Genomic DNA, 24,363 nt, shown 5'->3' on the forward strand with positions numbered 1-24,363 from the left:
AAATACCGTCAGCCGCTTCCAAGCTTCCAAGTTATTCGACAGCGCTTCCTTGACTGTGTACCTGAGACACCTCAATATAGTTGGCCTTTATCCATATTTCGTCCGTCCAAAGTGCTAATGCAGGTTGTCTAATTAGGAATGTTCACTATTCAATGACATGACAGGAACGATGATTCGAAGCAAAAAAGGATCTCATATGCCGTATTCCGAATTGTTTCCGAGATAGAACCAGTTTAATGTATATGGTTGTGTATTTTCTGTTGTATTCAGTACGTTATCATTGTTTACAACTTTACACAGCGGTGTAGAGAAAGTCGAGTCGAAAATTTTTATGTGAGACACTTATGGTCTACCAAGTCGGGAAACTATTTCAAATTGGCCTAAAAGAAAAATATACGCTACAGCGCTTGCGCTTCGCTCTACAATTTCAATATTCTCTCGCTCTCTTCGTGCAAAATATTAGTGCTAAAGAAAAATGAATAGAACCTTTTTTTAGGAAATCTGATTTAGTTTAATTTTGTACTGAGACATGTTTTCGCTAAAGCCCTCCGTTTACTCGAAAACGTAAGAAAGTGATATTAAATGTGTTCGTCTTGGAAACACTTCGCAATAGGGCATATGACCATAAGAAGCTTTTTATTTCGAATGAGCGTTCCTGTCATGTCCCTGAACATTGCCTGTTCCCCCTGGAACATCCTACATGTGTGTCATGTGACGTAGTAGCTAAGCACAGGTGTGTGGCGGAGTTGGCTTCTGTACTCCGTAGGCATGCATTGGTTCTGGGTGGCATGGCTGCTCACCGCTGCTGTTGTCCGGCAATGAATTGATGAGTCATGTGCTGCAGCCTGGCCCGCTTTCCAGCTGTTCTGATCCCCAAAATTTCAGCGGCGGCATCCGCCATCGACATGTTCTTGCCCACGGTAGTTCATTAGGGACGTCAGCAGTACACCCTCAGGACAGTGACACGTGGAAACTCCAGTGCTTTTATGACCTCATATCCGCAGCTCGTGGTCTGGTGTGTATTATTCAGGAACACACATTTTCAGTAACTTGCCAGCAGCCATAAAAAGCTTAACAACCAATGAAATTCAGTTTAAGAGAAGCCTAAAGGATTTATTGGTGGCCAACTCCTCCTACTCCATTGATGAATTTCTCAGTGGAACCAACTGATTTGTGTATATATATATATATATATATATAAGTACAATATAACTTCTGCACAATTTCAGTGCAGTAATGTGTTCATTGTAAATAAGTGTGTGTGTGTGTGTGTGTGTGTGTGTGTGTGTGTGTAAGTACAATCTAACTTCTGCACCAGTTCAGTGCAGTAATGTGTTCATTGTAAGTAAGTATTTAGTAGTTGTATTACACGTTTATTACCTTATAAATCCCCCCATGAACCATGGACCTTGCCGTTGGTGGGGAGGCTTGCGTGCCTCAGCGATACAGATGGCCGTACCGTAGGTGCAGCCACAACGGAGGGGTATCTGTTGAGAGGCCAGACAAACATGTGGTTCCTGAAGAGGGGCAGCAGCCTTTTCAGTAGTTGCAGGGGCAACAGTCTGGATGATTGACTGATCTGGCCTTGTAACATTAACCAAAACGGCCTTGCTGTGCTGGTACTGCGAACGGCTGAAAGCAAGGGGAAACTACAGCCGTAATTTTTCCCGAGGACATGCAGCTTTACTGTATCATTAAATGATGATGGCGTCCTCTTGGGTAAAATATTCCGGAGGTAAAACAGTCCCCCATTCGGATCTCCGGGCGGGGACTACTCAAGAGGACGTCGTTATCAGGGGAAAGAAAACTGGCATTCTATGGATCGGAGCGTGGAATGTCAGATCCCTTAATCGGGCAGGTAGGTTAGAAAATTTAAAAAGTGAAATGGATAGGTTAAAGTTAGATATAGTGGGAATTAGTGAAGTTCGGTGGCAGGAGGAACAAGACTTTTGGTCAGGTGATTACAGGGTTATAAATACAAAATCAAAAGAGGGGTAATGCAGGAGTAGGTTTAATAATGAATAAAAAATAGAAGTGCGGGTTAGCTACTACAAACAGCATAGTGAACGCATTATTGTGACCAAGATAGACACAAAGCCCATGCCTACTACAGTAGTACAAGTTTATATGCCAACTAGCTCTGCAGATGATGAAGAAATTGATGAAATGTATGACGAGATAAAAGAAATTATTCAGGTAGTGAAGGGAGACGAAAATTTAATAGTCATGGGTGACTGGTATTCGTCAGTAGGAAAAGGGAGAGAAGGAAACATAGTAAGTGAATTTGGATTGGGGGGAAGAAATGAAAGAGGAAGCCGCCTTGTAGAATTTTGCACAGAGCATAACTTAATCATAGCTAACACTTGGTTCAGGAATCATGAAAGAAGGTTGTATACCTGGAAGAATCCTGGAGATACTAAAAGGTATCAGATAGATTATATAATGGTAAGACAGAGATTTAGGAACCAGGTTTTAAATTGTAAGACATTTCCAGGGGCAGATGTGGATTCTGACCTCAATCTGACCTCAATCTATTGGTTATGAACTGCAGATTGAAACTGAAGAAACTGCAAAAAGGTGGGAATTTAAGGAGATGGGACCTGGATAAACTGAAAGAAGCAGAGGATGTAGAGAGTTTCAGGGAGAGCATAAGGAACAATTGACAGGAATGGGGGAAAGAAATACAGTAGAAGAAGAATGGGTAGCTCCGAGGGATGTAGTAGTGAAGGCAGCAGAGGATCAAGTAGGTAAAAAGACGAGGGCTAATAGAAATCCTTGGGTAACAGAAGAAATATTGAATTTAATTGATGAAAGGAGAAAATATAAAAATGCAGTAAATGAAGCAGGCAAAAAGGAATACAAACGTTTCAAAAATGAAATAGACAGGAAGTGCAAAATGGCTAAGCAGGGATGGCTAGAGGACAAATGTAAGGATGTAGAGCCTTGTCTCACTAGGGGTAAGATAGATACTGCGTACAGGAAAATTAAAGAGACCTTTGGAGATAAGAGAACCACTTGTATGAATATCAAGAGCTCAGATGGAAACCCAGTTCTAAGCAAAGAGGGGAAAGCAGAAAGGTGGAAGGAGTTTATAGAGGGTCTATACAAGGGCGATGTACTTGAGGACAATATTATGGAAATAGAAGAGGATGTAGATGAAGATGAAATGGGAGATAAGATACTGCGTGAAGAGTTTGACAGAGCACAGAAAGACATGAGTCGAAACAAGGCCCCGGGAGTAGACAACATTCCATTAGAACTACTGATGGCCTTGGGAGAGCCAGTCATGACAAAACTCTACCATCTGGTGAGCAAGATGTATGAGACAGGCGAAATACCCACAGACTTCAAGAACAATATAATAATTCCAAACCCAAAGAAAGCAGGTGTTGACAGATGTGAAAATTACCGAACTATCAGTTTAATAAGTCACAGCTGTAAAATACTAACGCGAATTCTTTACAGACGCATGGAAAAACTGGTAGAAGCGGACCTCGGGGAAGATCCGTTTGGATTCCGTAGAAATGTTGGAACACGTGAGGCAATACTAACCTTAAGACTTATCTTAGAAGAAAGATTAAGAAAAGGCAAACCTACGTTTCTAGCATTTGTAGACTTAGAGAAAGCTTTTGGCAACGTTAACTGGAATACTCTCTTTCAAATTCTGAAGGTGGCAGGGGTGAAATACAGGGAGCGAAAGGCTATTTACAATTTGTACAGAAACCAGATGGCAGTTATAAGAGTCGAGGGACATGAAAGGGAAGCAGTGGTTGGGAAAGGAGTGAGACAGGGTTGTAGCCTCTCCCCGATGTTATTCAATCTGTATATTGAGCAAGCAGTAAAGGAAACAAAAGAAAAATTCGGAGTAGGTATTAAAATTCATGGAGAAGAAGTAAAAACTTTGAGATTCGCCGATGATATTGTAATTCTGTCAGAGACACCAAAGGACTTGGAAGAGCAGTTGAATGGAATGGATAGTGTCTTGAAAGGAGGGTATAAGATGAACATCAACAAAAGCAAAACGAGGATAATGGAATGTAGTCAAATTAAATCGGGTGATGCTGAGGGGATTCAGGAAGTCGTTTCTGAAAGTATTTGTATGGAGTGTAGCCATGTATGGAAGTGAAACATGGACGATAACCAGTTTGGACAGGAAGAGAATAGAAGAATGCTGAAGATAAGGTGGGTAGATCACGTAACTAATAAGGAGGTATTGAATAGGATTGGGGAGAAGAGAAGTTTGTGGCACAACTTGACTAGAAGAAGGGATCGGTTGGTAGGACATGTTTTGAGGCATCAAGGGATCGCAAATTTAGCATTGGAGGGCAGCGTGGAGGGTAAAAATCGTAGAGGGAGACCAAGAGATGAATACACTAAGCAGATTCAGAGGGATGTAGGTTGCAGTAGGTACTAGGAGATGAAGAAGCTTGCACAGGATAGAGTTGCATGGAGAGCTGCATCAAACCAGTCTCAGGACTGAAGACCACAACAACAACACCTTATAAATAAATAAAAAACTTTTTTATTTTAAATTCAATGCATTAGTATTTGTAAAGTAATTCTTTCATATATCGTTCATTAAAAAATGACGACCATGCCACTTGGGACCTGTGGAATGGTACATTAGCTTATTTGTTTGAGTTGTAAATATTTGTCATGTATTGTTGTTTTTCTGACATGTTCTACATTCTGGAGGACCCCCTCACTACGGATCAATTGGAATGAAAGTAAATCTAATCTAATCACTGCCGGCAGCCCCAGTCTCGTGATACGCTCAACTTCTTCATTCGCTTTACTGACGCGGTAGTTCTCACCTGGTTACCTGTATTTCAGTTCTTCAGCAGATCAAGAAATAAACACACAAATTATATGATATCGGGGTGTATATATAGAGGAAAGAGGAAGGGGGGGAGAGAGAGAGAGAGAGAGAGAGAAACGCACAACACTGGAGCAGGTGAAGTCTAGACTAAGAGATAGCTGTGTATTTCACTTGGGATCTATCACGCTGTGAAATAACCTCAAACTACGAAAAATAAAGAAATAAATAAAAGGCCACCAGGGCCACAGCGGATGCGCGCCGCGCGAGACTTTGCCTACATTGGTCCTTGAATATTGTGACACCCAGCAGCTTAGAATTAACAATTAAATCGTTTTCCTTGTCTGGTATCCTTACTACAAAACTATTGTGCTTGTAAGGCTTACGTTTTGATCGAATTGTAAAGGTAATTAGTTTTTGCGTAACGTTTACAAAATTCTTTTTTCTTTCATTAATCTCACTGAGCAGATCAAATTAATAATGCTTACGAAGTAGCTGACTAAGCCCGTGACGTAAGAGAGCGAGAGAGTACTGAATGCGCTGTATAGCTTAGGTCATTTTTGTATTGCGAAAAACGCGACATGTTTATTTTTCAAGAAGATGGAGCACCATCGCACTGGCCCCTGCATTCTTAAGAAGCAAAGGACTTACCGTGTTAAATATGTGGGTCGATAAGTGTCCTCATTATCAAACACTGAATGAATGTAGTCTGGGTAATTTAGGCTCCGTTTTAATAAAAATTCGTTTTTCACGCATGTCAACATTTATGACCTGATATCTCCTGAACTATGATCCGTAAAATATTTTGTTAGTAAATTCAGTGATGTAAGTGGATACAGTCTCTAAAATGTGTGACAATGACAGCGTTTTGAATTTTTAAATCCGGTCAATAACTATTAGAAATAATGAAAATGAAATATTTGTTGTCCATGGACGCCGTTAGGCAGGCAAACGGCAACTGGCCTGTGTGTGTGTGTGTGTGTGTGTGTGTGTGTGTGTGTGTGTGTGTTTTGACGCTCATCCAACAACTTTCTGTAAACTGCAACGCGCCATTGTATAGTAACAACAGTGAATGAGTGAATGCAGTAACTTCAGACACGCTCGCAAAAGTATGGGACGAGTTTGGCGCTGAACTTTGATTAAATGAAAACAAACATTGATCATAAACGTAATTCTAAGAAGCACCCAAAAGCTGTATGTGCATGTGTCTAAAGCTTCTACTCTCGTCTAATCTGAATGATTCCTTCGAAAATAAAATCTTTGATGTCGCTTGTGTTAGTTAAAATTCAGTTCAGATTTGTCTTCGGTCTTGTGTTAGAGGATAAATGTTTTAGAGACGTTCTGTGCATTCAGGGGATCGGTTGACTGTGTTCCTTTAACGGTCCTAGTACCACTGTGTCAATATGACCCTATAATCACATTGAAAAATCATATTTCCCTTGTTTTCAAAGCTGTATGTTTAAAAAAAAAAAAACTTTCTCTCTCTGAGTCAGTTGAATAAAAAGATGTTTTGTTCAGTTTTATATTTACAAGACATTAAATATATTCAGTTTTTTGCACTGAGTACCACTGCAGTCGGCACGACCCCACTCTAAAATTCTTTTTGTTTTTTTGAACGTAATATTTACGAAAACAGAATCATCACTGTTACACTGAACGATTTCTTTTGTACGTTTTTATGTTCATTAAAATAACGCCAATGTATGCGGTGTACATTAGTTGTGGTCTATGTGACCCCAGTGGTACTCAGTAAGAGAAGAAAAAGTCTGGTAACAGGAAGGTTAACATGACTGTGCTACATTTGTCACAGCTGTTCTTCACCAATCTGTCCGTGATTGCTGGTGCCGATCTCTCTCATGCGCAACACTTTTGCACACGTACGAAAATAGAGTATTGTAGGCATCTGGTTTGGAAAAAGGCTTCATTTTTGGTACATTCAGACGTAGTTATTAGTCTTTGTACTTGACTTAAATTTTATCGGCTGCAGAATGTGTATCTCTTATTTGTGAAAGTAGACTATCATTATTTTCTAGAAAAACTGCTTTACCTGCAAAAAGATTCAGATCACAAATAACTATCTACCATGTCAATAAGCTATCAGTATGAGTAGCACAAGTTACTGTCCCTGATTAGTTTGGACGACGAATAGGACAGTTTTGTAGTTCAGTTGACGATGAGGTCACTGTAGGTGGATAACCCGCAAATGGATGGGACAAGCATGGGGCGTGGAACTAGCGGCGACATTTTGGAGGCAAAATGAGAAAAACTACCAGTCGGTTTCCGTGTGGAGCGAGGGACGCAAACCGTGTTTGTTATTTATGATACTTGTCTTAGTATCAAAATGAAGGCCTAAAAATCCACCACCGAGCTGATTACCTACCCCTGAAATGACGAATTACTGAATGAAAAGTGTAAAAACTAGTTTGGGGAAGGCATAATGCGGACGTACAACCTGCCAATACCAAGTCGTGGCTAAAGATCGTAATTTGTCTAAATGAACTACCGTCACTGTTTGCTAAATGAGATTTCGACATGGATGTTTTTCGTTTCATCTGTACAGAATGAACATTAATGTAACGTCATTTTCTGACTGTCACAATTATTCCCTCTGACACCCAAACCAGCTGTTATTCTCAGGCAGTATGAAGCTGCGAGAGAAAAAGTCTTGCAGCAGTTTTAAGTTCGTTACATGTCCAGTATCTATATAATAATACTTCACTCTTCAGTAGGCATGACCCTAAAGCAATCAGTGAACTGATATCGAAAAGCAATTTTACTATTTAAATTTGAGTGTGACTAAGTTACAGCTATAAAACCTTGTGGATTGATGTTCTGTAGTGTTTTAATGTCCCTATCATATTATCTTTGCATTAACTTGTGTTAACACTTGTAGAGAGGAATCAATGAATGACGTTTGTTCTGAAGACTAGGACTAAAACTTACAATGGGCAGTTGTCAATAACCAAACTGCAAGGTCCTACGGACCAAATGTCAGTAGAATAAGCAAACACTGTAAGCATTGTCTTCTTCCATAACAGACGTCCGCGAGATTCCATTATTCATACAGTACACTGAATACGATAACGACCACAAAATGTATGTACACTACTGGCCATTAAAATTGCTACACCAAGAAGAAATGCAGATGATAAACGGGTATTCATTGGACAAATATATTATACTAGAACTGACATGTGATTACATTTTCACTCAGTTTGGGTGCATAGTTCCTGAGAAATCAGTACCCAGAACAACCACCTCTGGCCGTAATAACGACCTTGATACGCCTGGACATTGAGTCAAACGGAGCTTGGATGGCGTGTACAGATACAGCTGCCCATGTAGCTTCAACACGATACCACAGTCCATCAAGAGTAGTGACTGGCGTATTGTGACGAGCCAGTTGCTCGGCCACCATTCACCAGACGTTTTCAATTGGTGAGAGATCTGGAGAATGTGCTGGCCAGGGCAGCAGTCGAACATTTTCTGTATCCAGAAAGGCCCGTACAGGACCTGCAACATGCGGTCGTGCATTATACTGCTGAAATGTAGGGTTTCTCAGGGATCGAATGTAGGTTAGAGCCACGGGTCGTAACACATTTGAAATGTAACGTTCGCTGTTCAAAGTGCCGTCAATGTGAACAAGAGGTGACCGATACGTGTAACCAACGGCACTTCACACCATCACCCCGGGTGATACGCCAGTATGGCGATGACGAATACACGCTTCCAATGTGCGTTCACCGCGATGTCGCCAAACACTGATGCAACTATCATGATGCTGTTAACAGAACCTGGATTCATCCGAAAAAATGACGTTTTGCCTTCGTGCACCCAGGTTCGTCGTTGAGTACACCATCGCAGGCGCTACTGTCTGTGCTGCAGCGTCAAGGGTAACCGCAGCCATGGTCTCCGAGCTGATTGTCCATGCTGCTGAAAACGTCGTCGAACTGTTCGTACAGATGGTTGTTGTCTTGCAAACGTCCCCATCTGTTGACTCAGGGATCGAGACGTGGCTGCACGATCCGTTACAGCCATGCGCTTAAGATGCCTGTCATCTCGACTGCTAGTGGTACGAGGCCTTTGGGATCCAGCACGGCGTTCCGTATTACCCTCCTGAACCCACCGATTCCATACTCTGCTAACAGTCATTGGATCTCGACCAAAGCGAGCAGCAATGTCGCGATACGATAAACCGCAATCGCGATAGGCTACAATCCGACCTTTATCAACGTCGGAAACGTGATGGTACGCATTTCTCCTCCTTACACGAGGCATCACAACAACGTTTCACCAAGCAACGCCGGTCAACTGCTGTTTGTGTATGAGAAATCGGTTGGAAACTTTCCTCATGTCAGCACGTTGTCGGTGTCGCCACCGGCGCCAACCTTGTGTGAATGCTCTCAAAAGCCAATTATTTGCATATCACAGCATCTTCTTCCTGTCGGTTAAATTTCGCATCTGTAGTACGTCATCTTCGTGGTGTAGCAATTTTAATGGCCAGTAGTGTATAAGGGGGCGGTCAAATGAAAACTAGATAGAGTATATACTGAGCATGACGCGGACGCTGGTAACGATGTGTGTGTTGAAGTGCCCTCCACTGGGAAAAGGAAGGAGCAGTGCGAACTTCCTGTGAAGGCCAGAAAAGAGAAATAGCGGGCGCGGTGCTGTTTTTGACTGCGGAAAGTACAGCAGGAAGTAAAATTTATGCCAGAACATCTGTCAGTATGCCATACGCGCCCTTGTTTGCGTGGAACAAACGATTTCGGCTGTCATTGAAAGGGAGCTGTCGGCCCGGACAGGCTCATCGTGTCGTTACCTCTTCTCTGAAATCTGCGGTGGACGTTGTTGGCCGACGACGGACGCTGTGCTACCGCACACGCCTTCATGATTGAGCTTATGAAGTTCCAGAAAATCTGTGCGCATTGGTTCCACAAAGCCTGAAGACGAGCAGAAGTCGACATCACTGCAACATCTGAAACGACACTGGAGAGCAGGAATCAGAAACAACAATGAAGGCACGTGGATTCGCCCCCACCGAAAAAATAGAGTCGTGCACGCCAGCTGCGGGAAAGTTATGATGCCCTTTTTCTTTCACTGCAAATGCCTGCCGCTCATTGACTTCCTGGAACGCGGCGCCACGATTAAAGCAGAGTAGTATGTGGACACTTTGCAAAGATTGAAGCGCGCCATCAAGTTCAAACGCCCAGGAATTTTGACGGACATCATCATTCTGTTGCAGAATAAGGCCCAGCCACATGTTGCCAAGCTAGTTTAGACTACACTGCAGAAACTTCCTGGCAGGTTAAAACTGTGTGCCGGGCCGAGACTCGAACTCAGGACCTTTGCCTTTCGCGGGCGAGTGCTCTACCATCTGAGCTACCCAAGCACGACTCACGCCCCGTCCTAACAGCTTTACTTCTGCCAGTACCTCGTCAGAAGTAAAGCTGTGAGGACGGGGCGTGAGTCGTGCTTGGGTAGCTCAGATGGCAGAGCACTTGCCCGCCAAAGGCAAAGGTCCAGAGTTCGAGTCTCGGTTCGGCACACAGTTTTAATCTATCAGGAATTTTCATATCAGCGCACACTCCGCTGCAGAGTGAAAATCTCATTCTGAATACACTGCAGAACTTCCTCTGGGAAGCCCTTACACAGTCTCCGTAGATTCCTGATCTCTCTCAATGTGATTTCCGTATTTTTGGAGCACTGAAGAGAGACATTTGTGTCCGCCGATTTACTTCGGACGAAGAGGTATTCGCCGCACTGCAGCCACGATTCCGTAGGCACCCGCAAACATTTTTCCATAATTGCATTGAGCGTGTTGTGTCACAGTGGGTTTTGCAACAATAAACAGCTAGCATATTTTTTTCCCATCTATCTTGTTTTCATTTGGTTGCTCCTCATACTCAAATTATCCTGCCTTCGAAGTTGAATCTTGGAGATACTAATTACTTGATACACCGAGATGTAATTGGTTATCTCAGAAATGAAAAGCATTACACCGAGCAGTTCGGTGCTACCTTTCTTAGCTGGGGCACATAATGTTTACCGGCTTCTCCAACCTGTATTGTTAAACTACGTGCTAAGACGATATCGAGCAAGTGGAATAGAGTGGAGCAGTTACAGAAGATTTAATTACTTGTGTTGACCTCAAACTGCTCGTTTCCGCACAGTCAGATAGTGATGAATGGGCGCTCTCGTAATTAAAGCCTCCGCTCGTATCGCGCTACAATGTTTTACGCTACGTGGCAGTAATTATCCGCACGAGTTCACAGGCATTTGCGTTAATCAGGAGTAGGAGCAGTGATACGTTATAGTGCAGATATGGCACACACGAGCGGGCAGCGAAATTAAGCGAGGCATGCGGCCGGGCTGAGTCCGACAGCCGCGTGTCACATTTAGCGGTGACAGCCGTGTCGTCCTCACGTCACCCCACGTCAATAGTAGTACCACTGCTTTACTGCTGTCTTCATTACAGAGGACAACGGACGGGATTTCAGTAATGGAATCTGACGCTGCTGTAGATAAGGAAAAACGAACGATTCCTAAAACCGCTGAGAGTTACATGGTGACAGAAAGAAAATCTGTTCCATTTGAGGAAATAGCCACTTGTCGGAAATTACCCAAAAACTTACTTAGGGTACAGAAACGCTCTGCTGATTTTCATATTTCACTCATCAAAAGAAATCAGACCCATCATATCAATCCAGCTGAAATATATCTGATATATACATTAACTGCAACAATTTCTACATAGGTTGAAGTAGCACGAAATTAAGAAATGTCTAATGAAAATCGTGTAGCCCCTCGCCTTCAACGTCCAAGGAAATCGGCAGTGGTTGCCCATTTCTTTCAAGCTGAACACACTACTGGCAGTATTGGAACGACCGGAATATACTACACATGTAAAGCAAAAGTCGAAAACTGGACTCCGTATAACATTCAGAAATTTTCAGGCACAGAAATACGCACCCAATGACACACTCAACGAATAGACAGACAGTGACTTCATTGGAGATCTATGTATTTTCAAAAAACTTTCGCTCAAGGTGTCCAATGCATTGTGAGCTCTTATTTATATCTTCTTCTACTCCGTGGCAAGTCAATTCGTAACAAAAGATCTGTAAAAATACTCTGTACCTCTTTCCATTAGAATCTACATAATGTCTCCTAACTCTAAGAATGTAGTATACCTGTCTATAGAGGAGGGCTTCTTTAAGAGAATATCTTTGGTCACATAGGATGTTTATTTTCATTGTTTTCATACTTCAGTCTCTTGACGAAGTATGTGCTATGAAAACCAAACAACATAGAGGAATTTCACTAGGAGCACCAATGAAGCAGATCTGCAGGTTTTTACACGAGCCTGTTTTTTCTTCTTTTTTCCCCTTTAATAGAGTATCCATCAGGTGCGTCTGCCTCACCAGCTGATGACGAGAACGTCGAATAAATTATGACAACCCTGATGATGGAACTTTCGCTCCGAAATGTGTGTCGTAAATAAAAATCTAAAAAAGCAAGGTAGAAGTAGTCGACGGATTTTTATTCAAAAAACATGTGTCTATTGTGCCGCGTGAAACCATTGTGGATTCATTAAGACAGACATTAACGTTTGAGCAATTCAAAAAGAATCATACTCGGAAGAATAGTGAAGCACAATACGTGATCATCACTAAAGAGACAGGGCTAGGTATACTCCTAGCAGTACTCTGTTTTCTAAATGGCAATCGCAGTATTACGCGATGACTACGAGTGGAGGGGGACGTACATCAAAAAGCACAGGAGACTATGCATCCGCTTGCTAAGAGTGCACCGTAGAGACAGGTACGGAGGCTGTCTCCATGAAATAAAATGGGGCCTTGTAGCGTCCGCTATCGTCTCCTACGGGCAAACTATGTACTAACCTACTGTCTGAGCAGCTGCGTTCGTTCATTTGCCTACTGCACCCCTTAGGCGGCTTGTAACTGCAGCAAGAGAATAAATACACCACTGGAATGGTTTAAGGAACACTACGCAGATATGGCGACACTTGCAGAGTCCTTCAGATTGCCCGACGTCATCCGTGTGTAGCAAAACTGAGACACCATCGAGATCCTACCCGTCTCTCAGAGTTGTGGACTGCGGCTGAGCTACAGCACATTGCAAAGACATTACCATTGCTTTCATGCCCCGATACATCGCCACCACCATCATCATGGCGAAAGGCCATAGGCTGTAAGTGAGGCCTGTCTGATGTAATTACTCATTAGCATATACTGGGTGTCTCCCCTAAGAATCGCTAGGCACATTTTCTCTGGTGTTTTGGGTAGATATTTGCAATTTTATTTTTGCATTGCGTAGCGGGATACAGCCCTGACAATTCCTGCTCTTCACGTCTTTCATGCGACAGCCAGTGACGACAAAACGGGCTAACCCCCAAGTGTAAAAACTTAGAGATTAGTGTTTCCATCTGCTGCTGGGTATGGGAACTATCAAAATTGACATTGGTCTCCTCCCTAAGTGATATTTAGGGGTCAGACCAATGTCAGTATTGATAGTTCCCGTACCCAGCAACAGATGACAGCACTTAACTCTATATCTTTACATTTGAGGGTTAGCCCGTTTTTCCGCGCATATCTGGCTGCGTTTGACTACAGTTCCATAAGCACAAGCTAAATAATGTTCTCTGAACTAAAGGCGGAAGAAAACTAATCTTCTGTCTTGTTGTGCTATTCGAAGGACAGTTCCGTACTAACGGTACTCAGTTAAATATGTAGGCAAGTGGTCTTTGTCCACATGCGATAATTCTATTCGCTGTTCTGTTTCTACTGAGGGCTAACCGCTGTCTGTATGCAGGCCACTGCTTCTGTCTCATTCAGACGGCTTGAAGACACGACGAACGTTCTGCAGGAACTCCCCAGTAAGACTCAGACTGACAACTGTGTTCGTGCACGCTTACTTGAGCGCGCGTCTCTCTTCTTGGTGGCGCTGCCGCTCCAGAGGGCGTGATTCTCGCGAACAGCATGATGATTTGCAGGCAGCGATGTTCCTACTGCGGGCAGACGTCCATGGTATTTCTGGGACCAACCGTCGTAAACTCTTAGTGTGTGCGGTAGCTCAGTACACCACAGTTTGTGTGCAGGCGGTAGTATGGAATCACCACTGTAAGATTGCTCGATTTGGAGATGGGCAGAAAAGAACTAAAGCACTATCATGTTTGAACGTGACCGTGACCACACCCTGAATGAACACCGGCAGTTACGTAACTTGGTATGAGGACAGTAATCGTAAAAAGACCCTAACCGACAGGGAACGTAGATGAGAGTCACTCCTGATCGATGACAGTCGCTATCAAACTCGTCAACATTTGGTGCTGTCAATTATAGGTCCATCTAAATCAGTCCCCGAACGACCATTACGAAGGAAATTGCACGCATTCGACATTTGTAGTTGGGTACCTATCAAAAGCTCATTGCTCACAGAGGTCAATAAAATGCACGTCTTCAATGGGCCAAGAGACATAGAAACTGGGCAGTGCTAATCGGAGGCGTGTAGGGTGTGTGATCTGAGGAATGGCGATTTTGCCTTTTTTCAATTGATACAAGGTGACAAGTATAGCGACGGCTCTATAAGACGTTTACCCGCAGTGTGTGGACAGTGCAGCTGATGCCGGAGGCATTTATGCGATGTTTTGGGGGTGTTTTTCATACTATGACTTGGGCCCAATTGTTTAGATTACTGTGAACATTCTGAGTGACTAATAGTTGCACTTTCCCGTACATCTTCAGGCAGTGGACACTTCCTTCTAAAAGTAAAATATCTATTTTAATAGCTGCACGCACACATTCCTGGTTTTACGAGCCTTCTGGCACAGTATCACACCTTGTCTGGCTCTCCAGACAATCCGGTCTTAATCCCATAGGAGATGCACGAGCCTTCTGGCACAGTGTCACACTTGCTCTGGCCCACTAGACAATTCAATCTTCCAACAGGAGAAGTTTGGGTCACTTTGGAACAAAATTTGAAACATAGAAATCCTCATAATTTTGTTGCTATGGGATTTAATCATCAATTATAGATTTTACTGGATATGGCATATGTGAAGAAACTTGTTGACTACGTTTACGTTTATACTTCATTTACAATTTTACGGTACGTGGTAATCTTTCTGAAACTTCCTGTTACTTTCAGTGAGGTGCCTCCTTCCAAAAATAGCGTACTAATCTAAACATAGCAGAAATTTTGAGCCCGTAAAGTGATGTTAACAAATTGTGCTTTGATCATTTAACAGCGCATAAAATCACATCACAAATACTACTACTGCTACTACTACTACTACTACTACTACTACTACTACTACTAATAATAATAATAATAATAATAATAATAATAATAATAAAAGAAAAAATATGATCATCCAAATTAAATGAACTGACAGAATTAGAAATACCGTAACGTAGTAAGTTTACGAATCGTCAAAGCATCAAATTTTGACTGTTAAATATTTCCGCAGAAAAATGTCGTTGTTACTCGTAATTACTGAAAGTCTGAGGCATACATAAATAATTATCTCTGCTGCTGTTTAGGAAATGGTTTAGTTTTCACTACATTTTGCGTTCATCGGACAGCAACGTAACGGAAACATTCGGTAGGATACGTATGTCACTGCTCGGATTAAAAAGTATGTACAACAGGGACGCAGTCTTTCCCACCTCACACGTCGATAGCGCACACTACTGCTCAAATTGTACATGCAAGAAGCTACGAAGTAAATAAAAGAAACCTTCATCAGTGGGATTAAAACTGAGGGTGAAAGGGGGATCTCAGTCATAAGATTTACTAATGATATTGCTACCCTCAGTGAAAGAACTAGAGAATTTTTTGAGTGGAATGAAGCTTCTAATGAGCACAGAAAATGTATTCAGAGGGAAGCGAAGAAAGAAGAAAGTCGTGAGGATTATCAGGAACGAGATTAGCGACAAAATTCATACAGAAATTAGGGGGCACGAAGTAGACGAAGTGAAGCAAAATTAAGTGTGACGGGCGAAGTAGACTAGCTCAGGCAAAGAGGACACATCTCCCTACAAGGATATGTCTGAGAATTTCTCATGGAGGATGGCAATGTGTGGAAGTGAATCGTGGACCGTGGGAAAACCGGAAGAGAAGAGAGTCGAAGCATTTGAGATGTGGTTCTATAGAAGAATGTTGAAAATTGAGTGGATTGATAATGTAAGAAATGAGCTGCTTCGCAGAATCAGCACGGAAAGGAATATGTGAAAAATATTGGTAAGAAGAGGGAACAGGAGGGTAAGAGCTGTACGGGTAGATACAGTTGGGAATGTATTCAATAAATTAACTTCTCATGGTCGGGATTCACAGTCATATTATATTTCTTAAAAGACATCATAGTCGCCGTTGACTGTATAAAATATTTATTATTACGATTGCAATTTCGGCCTTAGGGCCATTTTCAAGTAATACTCCAAAGTTACATTCTGTCAGAATATAAGACTATCTGACATGAGTACATGTCGTCGTCAAAATGCAGCCTTTTGACTGTGATAGTCCCACAAGATCCGATGAGTACGACACTTATTACATCGTAAAATGCTGTTAAATGTGTACTGAACTGTCAGTGTTACCATCGTTCTAATAATCTCACACACATTCAAGCTCAGGTGCACTGACAACATGTGGAGCTAAGACTCAGCTCCACATGTTGTCAGTGCACCTGAGCTTGTATGTGTGATACAGGGTGGCGCACGAAATGTGTTACCATTTTGTTTTTGAATATAAACTTTATTGTCAATACAATCTGAAAGGAACATACACTACAATCAAGAGTCGTCCATGGAGATTTGCTCAATATGTCCACCATTTCGTTTCCTAACTTCCTTCAAACGAACACTGAAGTTAGTGATTACCCTACGGCACACGTATTCCATAATTTCACTGCAAGCTTGAAGAATATGTCTTCTCAGTTCCATTAAATCACGTGGACGTTTCGGGAAAATTTTTTCCTTTAGGTACCCCCAAAGAAAAAAGTCACATGGATTGAGGTCTTGACTATTGGGGGGCCAATTTTGTCCGTCATTGAAGCGACCTGGAAACATGAGTGAAATGATCCGCATGTCGAAATGCTCGTGTAAAAACTCCAACACAGTGCTTGCAATATATGGCCTTGCTCCATCTTGCACGAACCACTGCGTGTTGAAGGGCAAGGCAGTAGTAAGAAGCTGTGGAATGAAGCTATTGCGAAGCATGCTCAAATAACGCTCGCTGTTCAGTTTCTTCAATGAAAAAGGGTCCAATAAGTCCGCGACTGGAAATTGCTGCCCACGCTGTTATCCTCGGAGCATAATGTTGTCGTTCATGAAGCACTTGTGGGTTTTCAGTGGCACAAAAGCGTACATTTTGTCTGTTAACCACACCGTCTAAATGAAAATGCGCCTCGTCTGAAAACCAAACGTTGTTGAGAGTTTCTTCCCTATCCTCCGCCCACTGAGCAAACAGTAGTCTCTGCTTCTTGTGTTCTTCAGTGAGCTTCTGTGCACAGGTCATCTTGTATGGGTACATATGGAGGTTACTTTTAAGAATGCATTGAACGGAGCATCTGGATATTCCCAGTTGCACTGCTGCCTTTCTACACGATTTCCCGGGACTTCTCTGTACAGCAACTCGTACCGCTACAATATTCTCCGGCGAACAAACAGGCTTCGGCCGAGGTCGCTTCGCTTCCAATACTGTTCCTTCCTGTACAAATTTATCGTACAACCTGTGGATGGTCTTCTTGCAAGGGACCCATCGTGTGTTGTCGAAAACGCCTCTGAGTCACAACAAGGCTTTTCGCTTCATGAAAAAGTAACACAATTGGCGATCGTTGCTGTGTCGTCAGTCTTCCATTGTCAGCCATTGCTGCTTACTAGTCTCCTAGCGGCAGTATCGTGAATTACACGTCATTTCGTAACTCGTTTGTTTTTCCAAGTTTTGCTGGTACTGCTGTAGAGATCCCAGCGGAATACCTAATGTGCGTCGTAAATTGTGAAAGAAACAATTGGTAACACATTTCGTGCGCCACCCTGTAGATTGACGACGACATGTACTCATGTACTTTGCCAAATTTCAAGTGTGTTTCTGCAACATGAAGCTTTCTATTTAGCCGTAGAAAATATCTTCATCAAGTGCAAATACTATTGCAAGAGGAAACAAACCGAAGTGAGAACTTTTACGCTTCCAGTTGGGTGACGTCGTGAGGCCATCGTAGCGCTGATGACAGTGGTGATGATTCCGTGACATGCGCTCTGAGTGCCAGATGGGGACGGAGGTAGGGCACAGGCCATGTCTGCCAGCAGATGCGAGCGCAGAGCGCTGCTCGAGAGGTTCCTGGCCGTGGCTGTGCGTGGGCACAGCGAGCGGCCCCGCCGGTATTCGAATGCAGCTTGGCAAACTGGCGCTCCCGGCTGCTGCAGGGCCCAGCAGTTACGCTCATCTCATCTCACCCCACTCTTCGGTTCGTAACTAATATCAGAGCCGGTATCGCGCGCGCTCTCCGCTCCTCCGTGCTAGCCTGGCGGGCAGGCCGCGTTTCCTCCTCTTTCGAAACAACGCCCACGCAGCTCTGGGGCCACTAACCTCACTTGTCAACAAAGCGTGCACTCCTCGTGGCAGTAGGAGGCCTCTCTGTGCTGTACGGACTAATCACGTTAGCTTTCGTTGTATTTCTCCAGTTTGGCCTAGTAGTGCTGACGCCATGCGCGGATCCAGGGGGCGTACATGGGGCTCTGACCCCTCCCCCTCCCATTCACTGCAAGAAACATAAAACGTTTCTCTCAAAGTATTTACGTTTCTACACATTAATTCCTAAGTTCCAGACTAATATTAGGAAAAACGTAGCCTGAAAGCAGTGCATGAATAGCAAGGGATTCTAGAAAATTACTTGAATAGGAACGTTGATCGAAACCTTCCAGTTAGGCAAAGGCATCCAGGTAGACCATACCCGTCGTCAACAGCACCCAAAGGCAGAACCGACAAACCACAAGAAGTTCAGAAAAGCAATACAGAGAGGCAAACATCCTCGATGAAGAAATAAATAACTGAGACAAACAGTATTCCCCACGCTCATACAACCATAGTCTGCAGATTTGTGTTCACAGTCGTAGAGCTACCTTAAGTGTTGATAACGGTGAGTGCACACTTGGATTTTTTGTTGTTTAAATTACGGCTTTTCAAAGTAGTTGCTATCACTTGTCAGATTCGGGGACGAATGCTTTTGCAAATTATGTTAAAGCAGTGTACTAAACACTAATCAAGACGAAATTATTATTATATTAAAACACTTCCACCTATACAGAATGCCATCACACAGACTGACCAAACAGATCTTTGACTCGCTAACCACTAGAAACAACAAATGGGTGGCAGAGGTAAAAAACGACCTACCAACTCAACATAACAGCAGACACAATAAACAACAGAATAAAATTCAGAAACATTATTAAGAAAAGTAAACTACATGAGATACACTGTGACAAACGAACAGGCGTAAAATGGACCGAAGAACGCAAGCAAGATCACAGCCGGAAGATGAAAGAAATATGGGTACCCAAAAAGGCGATCAAGATGAAGCCGAACACACTAAGCCGACAAGAAGCATGGACAGAGGACCGGAAACAGAAACACAGTGAGCGAAAGAGGGAAGTTTGGGCAGCAAGGAAGGCAGCAAAAGGAACTGGCCATGTAGTTTAGTCCAACTGTGCGCTCTTTAAGGACAAAACACCAATAATAATAATAATTAAGACACTTCAATATATTTTATTGTTATTAAAATCGCAGACACTGCTATCACTCCCATTTTTAACACTTGACAAACTACATTGGGGGTGGCAGGAGAAAGTAAGGAAACTTATAACACCATCCCAGAACACAGTCCCGCATCCGCACATGGGTAACGCTATTCTCGAAGAATTACTTCATTAATATAATTACTTTATAATTAAATTTACAGGGTGTCCCAGGAGAAGGAAAGAAAAAAGGAAGGAAAACAAAAGTCTTGTAAACGTGGGCTCTAAAATGCATGCATTAAGATGTATGAGCACTTGTTCAGTAGAAGAGATGTGTTTCGCAGTAGCTAAGATGAACAAACGCTTGTAGGTGTTGCTGTATGTTTTACAGTCCATATTTACACGACTTTTTTTCTTCCAATGCACTTTCCTGTCACATCCTCGAATATTGATCATTTCTTCTCCTGGGACACCCTGTATGTTATTGAGCGAGGTGAGGCAGTGGTAAGATAATGATCTCGTATTCGGCAGGCAGTGGTTCAAAATCTCGTTCTGCCGTCCAGAATTAGATTTGACGTGATTTCCCCAAAATTCTCTACGTGAATAACTGGTGAGTTCATTTGAAAGGTCTCCACCGTTTCCTTCCGCATCCGCCCAGTCCAAGCTTGTGTTCCGTCGCTAATGACCTCATCATCTACTGGCCGCTATAGTCTAACCTTTTCTTTTTCCTACATCTATATTCGTTAATTTCATCTCGTTCTTGAATGGTTACCTTCCCACTTTAAAGTACTTCTTCCTCTTGTACTTCTGCAATCCCCGGAAGAGCAGCTCCTCTTCTGTATTCTGAGATGTGCTCTACTGGTTTACAATGACGAGGAGGGAAAGCGGACCTCATCCGCCTTCGTCGATATCGTGAAACCACAGAAACTCTGAAACTGCATAATAGGACAGCTATTTGAACACACTCACCCCAAGAGCACATATTTTATATGCTTATACAATGTGTAGCTTCTTTTCTTATTACGTAGTCTTCTCTTCCATAACTGTTGTGGTTCTCAGATACTTCAGGCCTGCACTTAAAAATATTTTTGCTAAGCACTGGAAGTATGTTTCATTTGAGAAAAGGGGAAAAAGGGAAAAAAAACTTAGAAAAGGTAGTCATGTCAGAGATTGTTCTTGCGACGTAGCCAGTTGGATATGTCCATACTTATTATTGTGTAAGACAGTTTGACTCCCCAAACATCTGAAGGATAATAATTATTTCAGATGTTTTTCACCATCATAGCTTGGACCAGACCTTTGTCGCAGAAAGCCACCTCCTCAATCTGACTTTCGAAGATCTCATCACCATTTAGTTTACGGAGATGATTAAAGTTATATGTACACTTAAACTTTCATTATTGAGGCGTAGGCTGGGTATAGAAATATGTTCAAAGCACTGCTTTTTCATATCTCGGTATCTCAGTGTGTGTGTGTGTGTGTGTGTGTGTGTGTGTGTGTGTGTGTGTGTGTATGTGTGTTGCTTTCAGTGTTGGGAAAAAGCAATGAATGTAATTATTCAAACTAGTTGGGAATATTAGACAATTTTTTTGTATTCATTTATATATTAAAATTTCAACTGTCTTTATTTTGCTTGGGATTACTTACAAACAGCTGTTCCTTCTATAGTATTTCATGTCGTTTATTAATTTGCTGGGACCATTAATGTCCAAAGTTTTATCTGACTACATTATCACACTTTAGAAATAACGTTTTTATTGGTTTGAAGATAGTTCATATCAGTTGTTTCAACATCAAATTATGGTTTAATTTTTTAATGGATGTCAATATAAGACAAATTACAGTGGGACACACAGTGGACAGGTATTTTTTCTGTGACAAGAATTAAGCTGTTTCTTACCTTCCCATTTACTAATAATGCGTACAGGGGAAAAAATTCTTATACGCTCCTCTGTTATCTATTATTAGATAAATTTTCTCTTCACCACACCTTTCAGTAACTACATATACAGTGTTCAAGAACATTTGTAAATGTTACCCTAAAAGGTGATCGTCGATAGTAAAAGTAGGTTCCGTCAAGATATGAGGTGTCTTTCATTGTGCACCACTTGATATACCTGTGATACTCTCAGACGAGTCAGCCAATCTTGTAGCTAACCGTGCCACTCCTCTCAGAACATACATGATACCATGTGCTAGTCAGGTTGGTATGGATTTCAGTCGTTTAGCGGCGTACTATTGCAGACGGTAACAGCGTTTCACTAGCAACCGTTTTCATAGACAAACCACAATTTCTCGGTATCGTAGCGGTGAGTCAACGCCCGCTATTCTTGATATCGACGACTGCATCTATACCACTGTGTTCAGTTTCATATTCTTTCAGTATTTGTGGAAATTGGTCAGGTATGCAGATAATTCACCAGAATTAATCAAAGACTAGGTCAGTATTATGTTTCTTGAAACATTCAGTTTAAATTTGTCTGCATTGAAGATGAAGACATCTTAGTACAAGACTGATACTTTTACTAATATTTCCAAGATTGCTTTCGGTTAATGTATTGCTGCGAGCTGTGGTGCCGTAGTGATTAGTGCGCGTCACCAGTTCAAACCCGACCACCGGTAATAATGTTATTTACAATTTGCATTTCTCAAAGGTTCTTGTACTATTTTATGTTTGTAATGTTAGTATATTCTGGAATATTTGATGTTCGTGTAAATATCGGCATTATGAAATATTCAGTGTTTGTGCAAATAGCTGCACATTAGGTGCAGGAGGTCAGTTCTGTCCTGGATATACACTCATGTGCACAATAAACGTGCTTTCAGTTGTAAGCGTTGTGCTTCGTTGAGGACCATACTTTCGGATTTGGACCTGATTATGGTTCCGACGTGACACCTTCATCCTAAGAAAGGGATTGTCAGCGGAAAGCATGAGACTGCAGTTAAATAATCCCCAAAGCCATTAATGTACAGGGTATTCGGGTTAAACATATAATAATGTAAATGTAATAACTTGAGAAGTAATTGAGATTTTTTGACGGTATATGTAACTCAGATTTTTTACACACCTATTATACCTCGAAATGCTCACCGTTAATGGCACGATAGACATCTAGTCTGTATTCCACTTCTCTCAAAGTGTTTTGCAGCATTGCAGGCGTAACGTTTGCGATAGTTTCACGAATACGATAGCGTAGATCTGGTAAATCACGAACTTGCTTCTGGTACACTCGATCCTTGATAAACCCCTACAGAAAAAAAAAAATCAAGTAGCGTAATGTCTGGGCATCTAGGGGGCCAAGCAATCGATGGTCTACCTTACCCAAACCAAGACATCGCTCATGATGTTCGCAAAATAACATGGTGCGCCATCTTGTTGAAAGATCATGTCACGAGGAAATTGTAGCACAGCTACAGGTCCAACATGTCTACGCGAAGAAGAATGGACATATAGTTCTGTCTTTCAACAATCCAAAACAAACATTCATTTTTGGAGGGTCACGTTCGCACTCTGTCTCTATGTGGGGGGATTCAGTTCCCCAGATGCCGCAAGTGTGGAGTGTAGCCTCGTCCGAGAAACAGACGAAATCTAGGAATACCTCGTTGTCACCCATTTTTTCCAGAATCGTCTCAGCGGATGCCTTCCGTCGCGGCCTGTCGTTTGGCTTGATTTGCTGAAGCTGCAGTTTGTGCGCCCGTAGACGCAATCTTTTGTAGACAACATCGTGCACTGTTTAACACCGTAGCTGTCACTGCCTGTTTGCTTGGCGGATTGACTTTGAGGGTTCCTCTGAAAGACGTATTGGTTAATTCAGCAGTAGCCTCTGAACTGCGTGCTTGGCGTGATGGCCCAACATCGAAAGCAAACTTTCGGTTTCCCGAAGACTCTTGTCTCATTTCTTGATTGTTAAGTTAGTCGGAACAGTGTAAATTTGGAAATTTGTGGTAAGGACTACGGGACCAAACTGCTGAGGTCGTTGGTCCCTAGGTTTACGCACTACTTAATCTAACTTAAACTAACTTACACTAAGGACCCCCCCTCCCCACACACACACACACACACACACACACGAGAGAGAGGACTCGGACCTCCGACGGGGGAGCCGCGCAAACCGTGACAAGACGTCATAGACCGCACGGCCACCTCGCGCGGCTCGGAACAGTTTAACCGACGTTAGCCCTGCCAGAGGAAGTAAACAGAACACCGTCTGTTGTGGAGACTACATGGCCACTGAGACGCTTCTACGAAAGCAATTACCCGAATGCGCACGTGGTACCAGCTGCCACAAGCAAACACAGAAAACACTTTGTGTTACCATATTTGTAGAAGCAAGCCACCAGTAAATATCTCAGTTACGTCTCAGTTTATTACATTTTATATTGTTATATGATTATCCTGGACACCCTGTATAGTATGACGCGCAGTAATGCAACTTTTGTCCCTCGGGTAGACCTACAATTTATTCTGTGAGTGACTCATCTTCGAATTGTCACTAACATCGCATTCCAGTCGAAAATATGGTTCAGTTGTATTTTCGGTAGTACCCCTCAGTATGGTAAGATGCAGAATCCATTTTATTAACTCTATTCAAGGCCATTAACGTATGATGTGGAAAGAAGACCAAACTTGCACGCTCGAGTAATGTACTACGGTAAAGTACATTCGCAGGACCCACATAATGAGTTACCCTGAACAGTATCAGATTTGGATGAGTCACCTAGTTGTGACTTCAGTATGAATTACAGTTTAATTGGTGTACATTTAGCCGGTTGCTCGTTTAAAAGGACAAA

The 24,363-nt window shown here is 42.4% G+C and overlaps 1 protein-coding gene across 6 annotated transcripts in view; it reads left to right on the forward strand.

The window, feature by feature from the left end:
• The window catches only part of LOC126415026 (skin secretory protein xP2-like), a 547,299-nt gene that overhangs the window by 420,574 nt on the left and 102,362 nt on the right, over window positions 1-24,363 (forward strand). The gene's annotated exons all lie outside the window — the stretch shown is intronic.

The sequence above is a fragment of the Schistocerca serialis genome, chromosome 1 (assembly GCF_023864345.2).
Source record: "Schistocerca serialis cubense isolate TAMUIC-IGC-003099 chromosome 1, iqSchSeri2.2, whole genome shotgun sequence".
Lineage (NCBI taxonomy): Eukaryota > Metazoa > Arthropoda > Insecta > Orthoptera > Acrididae > Schistocerca > Schistocerca serialis.